Genomic DNA, 12,335 nt, shown 5'->3' with positions numbered 1-12,335 from the left:
GCCTAAAAATAGTATTGATTCATGGAATAAGTGCAAATATGTTTTTATCTCTAAGTATTTTCCTCCCGCTAAGATCATCTCTCTTAGAAACGATATATGAATTTTAAGCAACTTGATCATGAACATGTTGCACAAGCTTGGGAGAGAATGAAACTAATGATACGTAATTGCCCTACTCATGGTTTAAATTTGTGGATGATTATACAAAAAATTTATGCCGGATTGAATTTTGCTTATAGAAATCTTTTCGAGTCAGCCACGGGAGGCACTTTTATGGAAATCACTTTAGGAGAAGCTACTAAACTCCTAGATAATATTATGGTTAATTATTCTCAATGGTATACTGAAAGATCTACTAATAAAAAGGTGCATGCGATAGAAGAAATTAATGTTTTGAGTGGAAAGATGGATGAACTTATGAAATTATTTGCTAATAAGAGTGTTTCTTATGATCCTAATGATATTCCCTTGTCTACTTTGATTGAGAATAATAATGAATTTATGGATGTGAATTTTGTTGGTAGGAACAATTTTGGTAACAACGCGTATAGAGGAAATTTCAACCCTAGGCCTTATCCTAGCAATCCCTCTAATAATTATGGTAATTCCTACAACAATTCTTATGGAAATTATAATAAGATGCCCTCTTATTTTGAATCTAATATTAAAGAATTTATTACTTTGCAAAAGAATTTCAATGCTTTGATTGAAGAAAAATTGCTTAAGATTGATGATTTGGCTAGGAACATTGATAGAATTGCTCTTGATGTTGATTCTTTGAAACTTAGATCTATTCCTCCTAAGCATGATGTCAATGAGTCCCTCAAAGCCATGAGAATTTCCATTGATGAGTGCAAAGAAAGAACTGCTAGGATGCGTGCTAAGAAAGATTCCTTTATAAGAGCGTGTTCTTCTAGTTGCTATGAAAATAATGATGAAGATCTAAAAGTTATTGATGTGTACCCTATTAAATCTTTGATTTGCAATATGAATCTTGATAATGATGGGACTGAATATGATCCACCTTTACCTAGAAGGCGTTCCAAGAATTCGGAATTTGTTGATCTTGATGCTAAAATTGATAAAAGTGGGATTGAAGAAATTAAAACCCTAGATGTTGCTAAACCCACTATTATGGATTTCAAGGAATTTAACTATGAAAATTGCTCTTTGATTGATTGTATCTCCTTGTTGCAATCCGTGCTAAATTCTCCTCATGCTTATAGTCAAAATAAAGCGTTTACTAAACATATCGTTGATGCCTTGATGCAATCTTATGAAGAAAACCTTGAATTGGAAGTTTCTATCCCTAGAAAGCTTTATGATGAGTGGGAACCAACTATTAAAATTAAAATTATAGATCATGAATGCTATGCTTTATATGATTTGGGTGCTAGTGTTTCCACGATTCCAAAGACTTTGTGTGATTTGTTAGGTTTCCGTGATTTTGATGATTGCTCTTTAAACATGAACCTTGCGGATTCCACTATTAAGAAACCTATGGGTAGAATTAATGATGTTCTTATTGTTGCAAATAGCAATTATGTGCTCGTATATTTTATTGTTCTTGACATAGATTGCAATCCTTCATGTCCTATTATTCTTGGTAGACCTTTCCTTAGAACGATTGGTGAAATTATTGATATGAAGGAAGGAAATATTAGATTCCAATTTCCATTATGGAAAGGCATGGAACACTTTCCTAGAAATAAAATTAAATTACCTTATGAATCTATTATGAGATCCACTTATGGATTGCCTACCAAAGATGGCAATACCTAGATCTATCCTTGCTTGTTATGCCTAGCTAGGGGCGTTAAACGATAACGCTTGTTGGGAGGCAACCCAATTTTATTTTTATTCCTTGCTTTTTCATCCTGTTTAGTAATAAATAATTTATCTAGCCTCTTTTTTGGTTGCATTTTTTGTGTTAAATTAGTGTTTGTGCCAAGTAGAACCGTGGGGAAGACTTGGGGAAAGTCTTGTTACACTTGCTGTAAAAAACAGAAACTTTAGCGCTCACGAGAACTGCTGTAATTTTTAGTTGGAAAGTGATATTTAGTTAATTATTTTTGCAGATGATTAATCGATAAATTAATCACGTCCAGAAATTTATTTTAGAATTTTTGGGCTTCCAGATCTTGCACTAGCTACAGATTACTACAGACTATTCTGTTTTTGACAGATTCTGTTTTTCGTGTGTTGTTTGCTTATTTTGATGAATCTATGGCTAGTAAAATAGTTTATAAAACATAGAGAAGTTGGAATACAGTAGGTATAACACCAATATAAATGAAGAATTAGTTCATTACAGTACCTTGAAGTGGTCTTTTGTTTTCTTTCGCTAACGGAGCTCATGAGATTTTCTACTTTGAGTTTTGTGTTGTGAAGTTTTCAAGTTTTGGGTAAAGATTTGATGGATTATGGAACAAGGAGTGGCAAGAGACTAAGCTTGGGGATGCCCATGGCACCCCCAAGATAATATAAGGACACCTAAAAGCCAAAGCTTGGGGATGCCCCGGAAGGCATCCCCTCTTTCGTCTACTTCTATCGGTAACTTTACTTGGAGCTATATTTTTATTCGCCACATGATATGTGTTTTGCTTGGAGCGTCTTGTATGATTTGAGTCTTTACTTTTTAGTTTACCACAATCATCCTTGCTGTACACACCTTTTGAGAGAGCCATACATGATTTGGAATTTGTTAGAATACTCTATGTGCTTCGCTTATATCTTTTGAGTTATATAGTTTTGCTCTAGTACTTCACTTATATCTTTTAGAGCTCGGTGGTGGATTTGTTTTATAGAAACTATTGATCTCTCATGCTTCACTTAGATTATTTTGAGAGTCTTAAATAGCATGGTAATTTGCTTAAAATCCTAATATGCTAGGTATTCAAGATTAGTAAAATTTTCTTATGAGTGTTTTGAATACTAAGAGAAGTTTAATGCTTGATGATTGTTTTGAGATATGGAGGTAATAATATCAAAGTCGTGCTAGTTGAGTAGTTGTGAAACTGAGAAATGCTTGTGTTGAAGTTTGAAAGTCCCGTAGCATGCACGTATGGTAAACGTTATGTAACAAATTTCAAACATGAGGTGTTATTTGATTGTCCTCCTTATGAGTGGTGGTCGGGGACGAGTGATGGTCTTTTCCTACCAATCTATCCCCCTAGGAGCATGCGCGCAGTGCCGAGGTTTTTGATGACTTGTTGATTTTTGCAATAAGTGTGTGAGTTCTTTATGACTAATGTTGAGTCCATAGATTATATGCACTCTCACCCTTCCATCCTTGCTAGCCTCTTCGGTGTCGTGCATTGCCCTTTCTCACATTGAGAGTTGGCGCAAACTTCGCCGGTACATCCAAACCCCGTGATATGATACGCTCTTTCACACATAAACCTCCTTATAGCTTCCTCAAAACAGCCACCATACCTACCTATTATGGCATTTCCATAGCCATTCCAAGATATATTGCCATGCAACTTTCCACCATTCCGTTTATCATGACACATTCATTATTGTCATATTGCTTAGCATGATCATGTAGTTGACATAGTATTTGTGGCAAAGCCACCGTTCATAATTCTTTCATACATGTCACTCTTGGTCCATTGCATATCCCGGTACACCACCTGAGGCATTCATATAGAGTCATCTTTTCTTCTAGTATCGAATTGTAATCATTGAGTTGTAAATAAATAGAAGTGTGATGATCATCATTTTCTAGAGCATTGTCCCAAGTGAGGAATTATATAAAAAAAGAGAAAGGCCATAAAAAGAGAAGGCCCAAAAAAAGAGAAAGGCCATAAATAAAAAAAGAGAAGGCCCAAAAAAGAGAGAAAAAGAGAGAAGGGACAATGTTACTATCCTTTGCCACACTTGTGCTTCAAAGTAGCACCACAATCTTCATGATAGAGAGTCTCTTGTGTTGTCACTTTCATATACTAGTGGGAATTTTCATTATAGAACTTGGCTTGTATATTCTAACAATAGGCGTCCTCAAGTGCCCTAGGTCTTCGTGAGCAAGCAAGTTGGATGCACACCCACTTAGTTTCTTTTATTGAGCTTTCATACATTTATAGCTCTAGTGCATCTGTTGCATGGCAATCCCTACTCCTTGCATTAACATCAATCGGTGGGAATCTCCATAGCCTATTGATTAGCCTCGTTGATGTGAGACTCTCTCCTTTTTTGTCTTCTCCACATAACCCCCCACATTATATTCTATTCCACCCATAGTGCTATGTCCATGGCTCGCGCTCATATATTACGTGAAAGTTTATAGGTTTGTGATTACTAAAGTATGAAACAATTGCTTGGCTTGTCATCAGGGTTGTGCATGATGAGAGCATTCTTGTGTGATGAAAATGGAGCATGACTAAACTATATGATTTTGTAGGGATGAACTTTCTTTGGCCATGTTATTTTGAGAAGACATATTTGCTTAGTTAGTATGCTTGAAGTATTATTATTTTTATGTCAATATGAACTTTTTTCTTGAATCTTTCGGATCTAAATATTCATACCACGATTAATAAGAATTACATTAAAATTATGTCAAGTAGCACTCCACATCAAAAATTCTGTTTTTATCATTTACCTACTCGAGGACGAGCAGGAATTAAGCTTGGGGATGCTTGATACGTCTCCAACATATCTATAATTTTTTATTGCTCCATGCTATATTATCTACTATTTTGGACATTATTGGGTTTTATTATCCACTTTTATATTATTTTTGTAACATCCCAAATTTTCAATTTGGAATGTTATACATTAGATCATCATTGCATATCATGTTTTATTGCTTTTCCGTTCCGTAACCCTCGAAATCCTAAGCAACTCAAGGACCCTCGGAGAGAGTTGGGGATTTCCCGGTTTTTATATTTGATTCTTTTATCAAATTTTGAAACGAGGATTTTGGTTTTAATTATTTTTCTCTCCGAAAATATTTCATATCAAAATACAAGAGAGGAGATAATATGACTTCTCCAAAATAAATGAAATATTGGAGGAAAATATTAAAATCAAATATTTGTTTTATTTGGATTTTATTGCAATTTTGTTTGCATTAGAAAAATTACACGTTTTCAAAATTGCATTTTAGGGCCAAGAAAATGTTCATCTCGTTCTAAATATTTTATTTAGACGGTGAAAATTTATTTTGGCATTTTTTGATTTTTATTTATTTTTCTAGGATTTTATGTCGGTCGGTGAAATTATTTAAAAAAAAAGTTCCCGCGCCCGACTGGGCCTAAGGCCCAGCCGAGCCAGGCCGCCGCCACCGCCATCCCTGCGCGCGCTGCCGCTGCCGACTCGGACGAGGAGTCTGAGCCGGGCTCCAACGCCGCCGCCTTGGCCCCTCCTCCAAGCCGCCTCGCCCCGCCCCCTTTATATACGCGCCGCCCGAGCCCCCCCACCACCACAGCCACCGCCGCCCCGTGCCACCCCGTCGCCCGCGCTAAGCCGCCGCCGCCGCCGAACGCCGTTGCCGCCCTGCACGCCGCCGCCCCACCACCTCGCCTCGCCGGAGCCCCTCACCGGAGGTAGCCGCCGGACTCCGCCGCCGGTTTTTTTATATAAAAACCGTTCAGTTTTTTTAGAAACCCTAGATCCGGGTTTTTTCGGATTCGCCGGTTTTTCTTGGTTCTTCTAGTTAGCGGACGTTCGTCCGAACGTTCATTTTAACGAACGGTTCTTCGCCCGTTAGTTACAGCTAACGAACGCCCGTTCGTTAGTCTGTTTATCAGTTTTCTTTTATCAAATTTATTCCGCGATTTTCTCTGATCGCGATTTCTGATCCGATCTTAGTTTCCGTTTATATTTTCGCTCATTAGTCGCAATCAGGCAATTCAAGCGCCTAGAGTTTCATCTCTAAACCCTCTTTCCGTTTAACCAACTCAAACAAGTTTTCTCTACTGTAAAATTTGACCTAGTTTCAGATTAGTAAACGAAGCTTCTTTCTTTCGTCGTTTGAGTTTCGTTGCTCCGTTTGATTTGTTTGTTTTTGTGAACCGGAGTTCTTAATTTGAACTTTGTGGTCAACCTCTTTTATTTGAGTTTTGCTTGTGCATCGTTGCTTGTTACTTATGTATGCTATTGTTTGCTTGCGATAGAACACCCGGAGTGCGAAGCGTGCTACTACGAGTCCCTAGGTTTCGCAGATCGTCGGCAAGGCAAGTAACACTTTGATCATACCCCTTTATCACCCAGTTTTTATGCATTAGTTCCAATCCTCAAACATTGCATGATTAAGATGTCATTAATTTGTGGGTTGGGAAGTAGTTGATGAGGTAGAACCTATTGCCCTGTTACATTCAAACCCTTGGGAGTTACTCTATGTGTTGCTTATATTACTATGTTATGCTATGCTCATAGACGTGGTTTGGGTTTGAGTGAAATCCATGACAGATGTGACATTGCTAAATTAACAGTTCAACTTAAGGTGGCAACTTAATCAAACAACTGGGTGGACTGAGGCACCTGGAGTACCCAGTGTTGCCTGTATTTTTTGGAAATCCCGGAGTACCTATGTGATCTTCCTATGGACCGCCACCCAGGCTCAAAAGGGAATTGAGATGATTCATGCTAGAAACTTCCGTGTGCAGCCACAAGCTATTATGGGCTCTAGCATAGTTGAGTAAGTTACGTGAAGCTCTCGATGAGGCAGATCAGCAGGTAGTGGGATGTAGGTTTGGTATGGTCTGTCCGGAGTAGAGAGTTAATGTTTCTGAAAGATTGTGTCTCGGTCATCCGTTTCTCAAACACCCTGTAGTGCGAGAAATCCAACGGAGGAGATGGAGTCTTGTGGGGAAAAGTGCTCAAACCTCTGCAGAGTGTACAATCTAATCATGGTTAGCCGTGTCCCCGGTTATGGACAATTCTTGAGTATCTAGTACTTGGGTTATCACATGTATCTCATCATGTTTAATTAATATTGTTGGGTTGTTAATCACTTTAATTGGGATTGAGTTGGAGGAACCTTCTCAATGATGTTTCAACTACCATGATAGTAAAATTAAAATCTATTCCTTTGTTGTAGGGAAAAATTGGCTTTTCGCAAAAACTATAAACCATAGAGCTTTCCACCAGCCATATATGCATATAGTGATAGCATTATTCTGTTCTTGCTCTACTGTGTTATGTTGCCAGCATATTCCATGCGCTGACCTATTTTTGGGCTGCAACGTATTATGTTGCAGACTTTTCAGACGAGGAGTGAGGTTCGTTAGGTCGTTGCCGTGCAGCTCAGCTATGCCATTGGAGTTGATTGACTCACTTTATCTTCCAAGCCTTCCGCTGTTATCGTATTAGATGGCCTTACGCCATATTATTGTAATAAGTTCTCTCTTGAGACATTCGATGTAATAAGTGTGTGATTGCTACTCTGTTATAAATCCTTCGAATACTGTGTGTGTCAGCATTACCGATCCAGGGATGACACTAAAGCATAGAGACTTGACCATCTGAGGTCGGGTCACTACAAGATGGTATTAGAGCCCATGCTGAGTGTAGGACACGACCACTAAGATAAACCCTAGGTCACACCTCTCTTCTCATTTCTGACTCCTCTCCATTTTCTACTCTTTAGGATGACGGAGATGAAGAACAAGTTTGCACAACCGGATGAAGACTCACCTTTTGGACGCCACTTGAAGGAAGTCACTAGGTACTTAAACATTGGAATACCAAGCTTCACCGGGACATACAATGCCACTTTACCTGAAGATGAGTGCTGGATGATTCAAGTACAAGTTCCAAGAAGGACGTTCTCGCCAACTTCTAAACCCATAGAGTTTTCTTTGGAAGCACCCACCTGGAGTCTAGGCAAGAGCATGGCAGCCCACATTACCATTGGACGCATTGGAGAAGTTTACAAAAGTGAGCTTAAGGACTCTATTTACCAAATATGTGGGCGCCGAGACGAGCAATGGGAAGTAATCAGCACCAGGAAGGATAGATCCATTGCAGCTTTCATCCAGGAGTTAAACCAGCACATCCGACGTCAGGAAAACCAGATGTGCACGGACATGATGGACTTAAAGAAGGCGAAGACTAGAATCATCGAGTTGGAGGAAGAAGTCAAGTTTGTACGCGATGGATATGAGGAGGAAATCAAGACACTACTGGAGAAGAATGACGACCTAGTCAAGAAAATCGGAGTATTCATGGGAGGACCAGCACCGGGAGACGAAGACGAAGATCCCACTTGCTCGGACAACTACATCATCATCGACGACACCATTTCCGATCCTAGTGATGATGACTATGAAGACAAAGCTGGAGCAGACATCATGGAGTCTTCCACCGATCAAAATTTCTAGATGACTACCATATATCACTAGTATTCCCCCATGTATTTAGTAGTAGTTGAGCACTTGTGTGATAGTTCTAGATCGTTTGTATGCCCTTGCTTGATTGATTGAGTGAAATGATTGTGTTTGTCTCATGTGCATATGGGTAGTGTTTTCTCATTAGACCCCTTCTCTATTCTAATATCTTCCATCTAAACCCTCAGATGCCTCCGAGATGTGACACCGGTTTTGCCTTCCCACTGGAGCTCACCCAGTTGATCCAATAGCAGAATACGTTGATGCAATTGCTAGTTCAGAATCAGAGCAACAACAACAACAACAACAACAACAACAACAACCCTCCGCCCGTGGACAACCTAGCCCGTTTTCTAAGGTTACAGTCACCAGTGTTTTCCAGTAGCACCGAGCCCATAGTTGCGGACAATTGGCTACGCCGTATTGTAAGGGAGTTGACCACCGCAGGTTGCACAGATGCAAAGAGAGTGCGCTTTGCCGCACATCAATTGGATGGACCAACAGCCTCATGGTGGGAGAATTACAAAGCCACTTTTCCTACAGCCAATTTCACTTGGGACCAGTTTCAGCAAGCTTTCCGCACAGCCCATGTCTCCACTGGAGCTATGCAAATGAAGAAGTGGGAGTTCCGCAACTTACGCCAGGGGAACCATACTATGGCTCAGTACGTGGATGAGTTTAGCAAGTTATCTCGCTACGCCCCTGATGATGTGGCCACAGATGCCGCGAAGCAGGAGAAGTTTATGGAAGGGCTGAATGATGAGATGAGTATGCAGTTGATGGTAGCAACCTTCAACAACTACCAGGAGTTGGTAGATAAGGCTCTTATGATTGAAGGGAAGCAGCAGTAGATTGAGAACTGCAAGAGGAAGTATGGACAGGGGAAGTATAACTCAGGAGCTCAGCAGAAACCTCGCCTAACCCCGAACTCGGGAGGACTTGTTCATAACCATGTAGGTCACAAACACACAAGAGGAGGATCGCATAACCACAATGGTTCTAAGAATGGGAATGGGAACGGAACCAACAATAATCATAACCGCCCCAACCCAGCCACCCCCGCCAAAAGGGACTTAAGTCATGTTACTTGTTCCAAGTGCGGGAAGACTGGACACTACGCCACGGAGTGCCCTGAAGGAAAGAATGAAAATGGAAATGGGAGCGCTGGGAAGAAGCCAAATACATTCAACAAAGGACAAGTGAACCACGTTAACATGGAGGAGGTTCAAGAGCAGCCGGACGCGGTAATAGGTAAGTTTTTGGTTAAGTCATTTACCGCTCTTGTTCTTTTTGATACTAGTGCATCGCATTCATACATATCAAGGGGATTCGTGGATAAGTTTAAACTACCAACCCAAACCCTTAGGACCCCTCTTTTAGTAAGTTCACCCGGAGCAGAGTATATGGCCAGCCGATGGTGTGACCAGATACCCTTAACCATTGGTACACATGTTTTTCCATCCGACCTAATTATCTTGGAGTCACAAGGACTGGATGTGATATTGGGTATGGACTGGATGTCAAAGTTTGGAGGAAGCATTGACTGTGCTAGTAAGTCGATTTATCTCACCACCCCGGAAGGAAAAAGGATTAAGTATGTATCTAGGCATGTACCTAGGAGGAGTCAAGTGAATGCCCTTATGGGAGTTGTTCAGGAGGAAGTGCCTGTAGTGAAGGATTACCCGAATGTTTTTCCAGAGGAGTTACCAGGCATGCCACCGGATAGAGACATTGAGTTTTTGATATAGCTATTGCTAGGTACAGGACCAATATCCAAGAGACCCTATCGGATGCCCGCAAATGATCTGGAAGAAATTAAGAAACAGATCAAGGAGTTATTGGAGAAAGGATACATCCGAAGAAGTTCATCACCTTGGGGAGCCCCAGTACTTTTGGTTGAGAAGAAGGATAAATCCCTGAGGATGGTTGTTGATTATCGAGCATTAAATGAAGTGATGATTAAGAACAAGTACCCACTGTCGATGATCAACGATCTGTTTGATCAGTTGCAAGGAGCTAAAGTGTTTTTGATGATCGATTTGCGATTGGGGTATCATCAGTTGAAGATACGAGAGAAGGACATATCGAAGACAGTGTTCACAACACGATATGGATTATACGAGTACACGGTCATGTCATTTGGATTGACTAATGCCGCTGCCTATTTCATGAGCATGATGAACAAGGTGTTCATGGAGTATTTGGACAAGTTTGTTGTGGTGTTTATTGATGATATTATGGTATACTCGAAGAACGAGGAGGAGCACAAGGAGCATTTGCGCTTAGTTCTCAAGAAACTCAGGGCACACCAGTTGTATGCTAAGTTTAGCAAATGCGAATTTTGGTTGAAGGAAGTCAGGTTCCTTGGACATGTTATATCGGGAGAAGGTATAGCAGTAGACCCCAGCAAAATTCAGTCAGTCACTGAATGGTTGGCACCCACTTCAGTTTGCGAGATCCGCAGTTTTCTTGGACTCGCAGAATACTACCGGAGATTCATCGAGAATTTTTCCAAGATTGCAAAGCCAATGACTGAACTGTTGAAGAAGGATACTAAGTTTAAATGGACAGAAGATTGCGAGGCAAGTTTCCAGGAATTGAAGAAATGTTTGACTATAGCGCCAGTGCTAACATTGCCAGATATACATAAGGAGTTCCAAGTGCATTGCGATGCCTCACACTTAGGACTTGGATGTGTTCTTATGTAGGACGGGAGAGTTGTTTCGTATGCCTCATGACAACTAAAACCTCATGAGTTGAACTATGCCACGCATGATTTGGAGTTAGCAACCGTAGTACATGCATTGAAGACCTGGAGACATTACCTTATTGGAAACCGTTGTGATGTGTACATGGACCATAAGAGTTTGAAGTACATTTTCACCCAGAAGGAACTGAACCTTAGACAAAGGAGATGGTTGGAACTTATAAAGGATTGTGATATGAAGCTACACTATCATCCAGGAAAGGCCAATGTCGTAGCAGATGCTTTGAGCCGGAAGAGTTATGCTAATATCCTTGAAAGTAAGGGACTATCGAAGGAGTTAGCAGAGAATATCATGGAACTTCTATTGGAGATTGTTCCTAGAGGATCCGTTGCAACAATGGAGGTCCAGTCGACACAACTGGACAAGATTCGGGAAGCTCAGAAGGAGGACAAGGAGATTGCCGAGATAAAGGAGAAGATGGGCAAAGGAAAGGCCAAAGGTTTTCGTAAGGATGAGCATGATACCTTATGGTTTGAGGACCGAATCTATGTGCCTAATAACCAGGAGATCAGGAAGTTAATACTTCAAGAGGCCCATGACTCACCATACTCGATACACCCCGGAAACACCAAGATGTATTTGGATTTGAAGGAATGTTTCTGGTGGACCGGTATGAAGAAGGATATTTCCGAGTATGTTGCCGTATGTGATGTATGTCAGCGCGTGAAGGAAGAGCATCAGAAGCCAGCAGGACTGTTACAGCCTATGCCGATACCCGAATGGAAGTGGGATAAACTAGGCATGGACTTTATCACCGGATTGCCCAGGACCAAAGCAGGATATGATTCCATATGGGTAGTAGTTGATCGCTTGACCAAAGTAGCTCACTTCATCCCAGTGAAAACCACCTATACAAGTGCAAATTTGGCCAAGATATATATGTCCAGGATCGTATGCCTGCATGGAGTTCCGAGGACCATCGTATCAGATCGAGGAACACAGTTTACCTCAAAGTTTTGGCACCAGTTGCACCAGACCCTGGGAACGAGATTGGAGTTTAGTACAGCATTTCACCCACAGACGGATGGACAAACAGAGAGAGTCAACCAAATTTTGGAGGACATGTTGAGAGCCTGTGCGCTAGATTCTGGATCTAGCTGGGATGACAATTTGCCATACGCAGAGTTTTCATACAACAATAGCTATCAAGCCAGTTTGAAGATGGCACCGTTTGAAGCCCTGTATGGACGAAGGTGCAGAACACCGTTGATGTGGAACAAGGTAGGAGACCGAC

Source organism: Triticum aestivum, chromosome 1A, assembly GCF_018294505.1.
Source record: "Triticum aestivum cultivar Chinese Spring chromosome 1A, IWGSC CS RefSeq v2.1, whole genome shotgun sequence".
Lineage (NCBI taxonomy): Eukaryota > Viridiplantae > Streptophyta > Magnoliopsida > Poales > Poaceae > Triticum > Triticum aestivum.
This window is presented reverse-complemented; position numbering follows the sequence as displayed.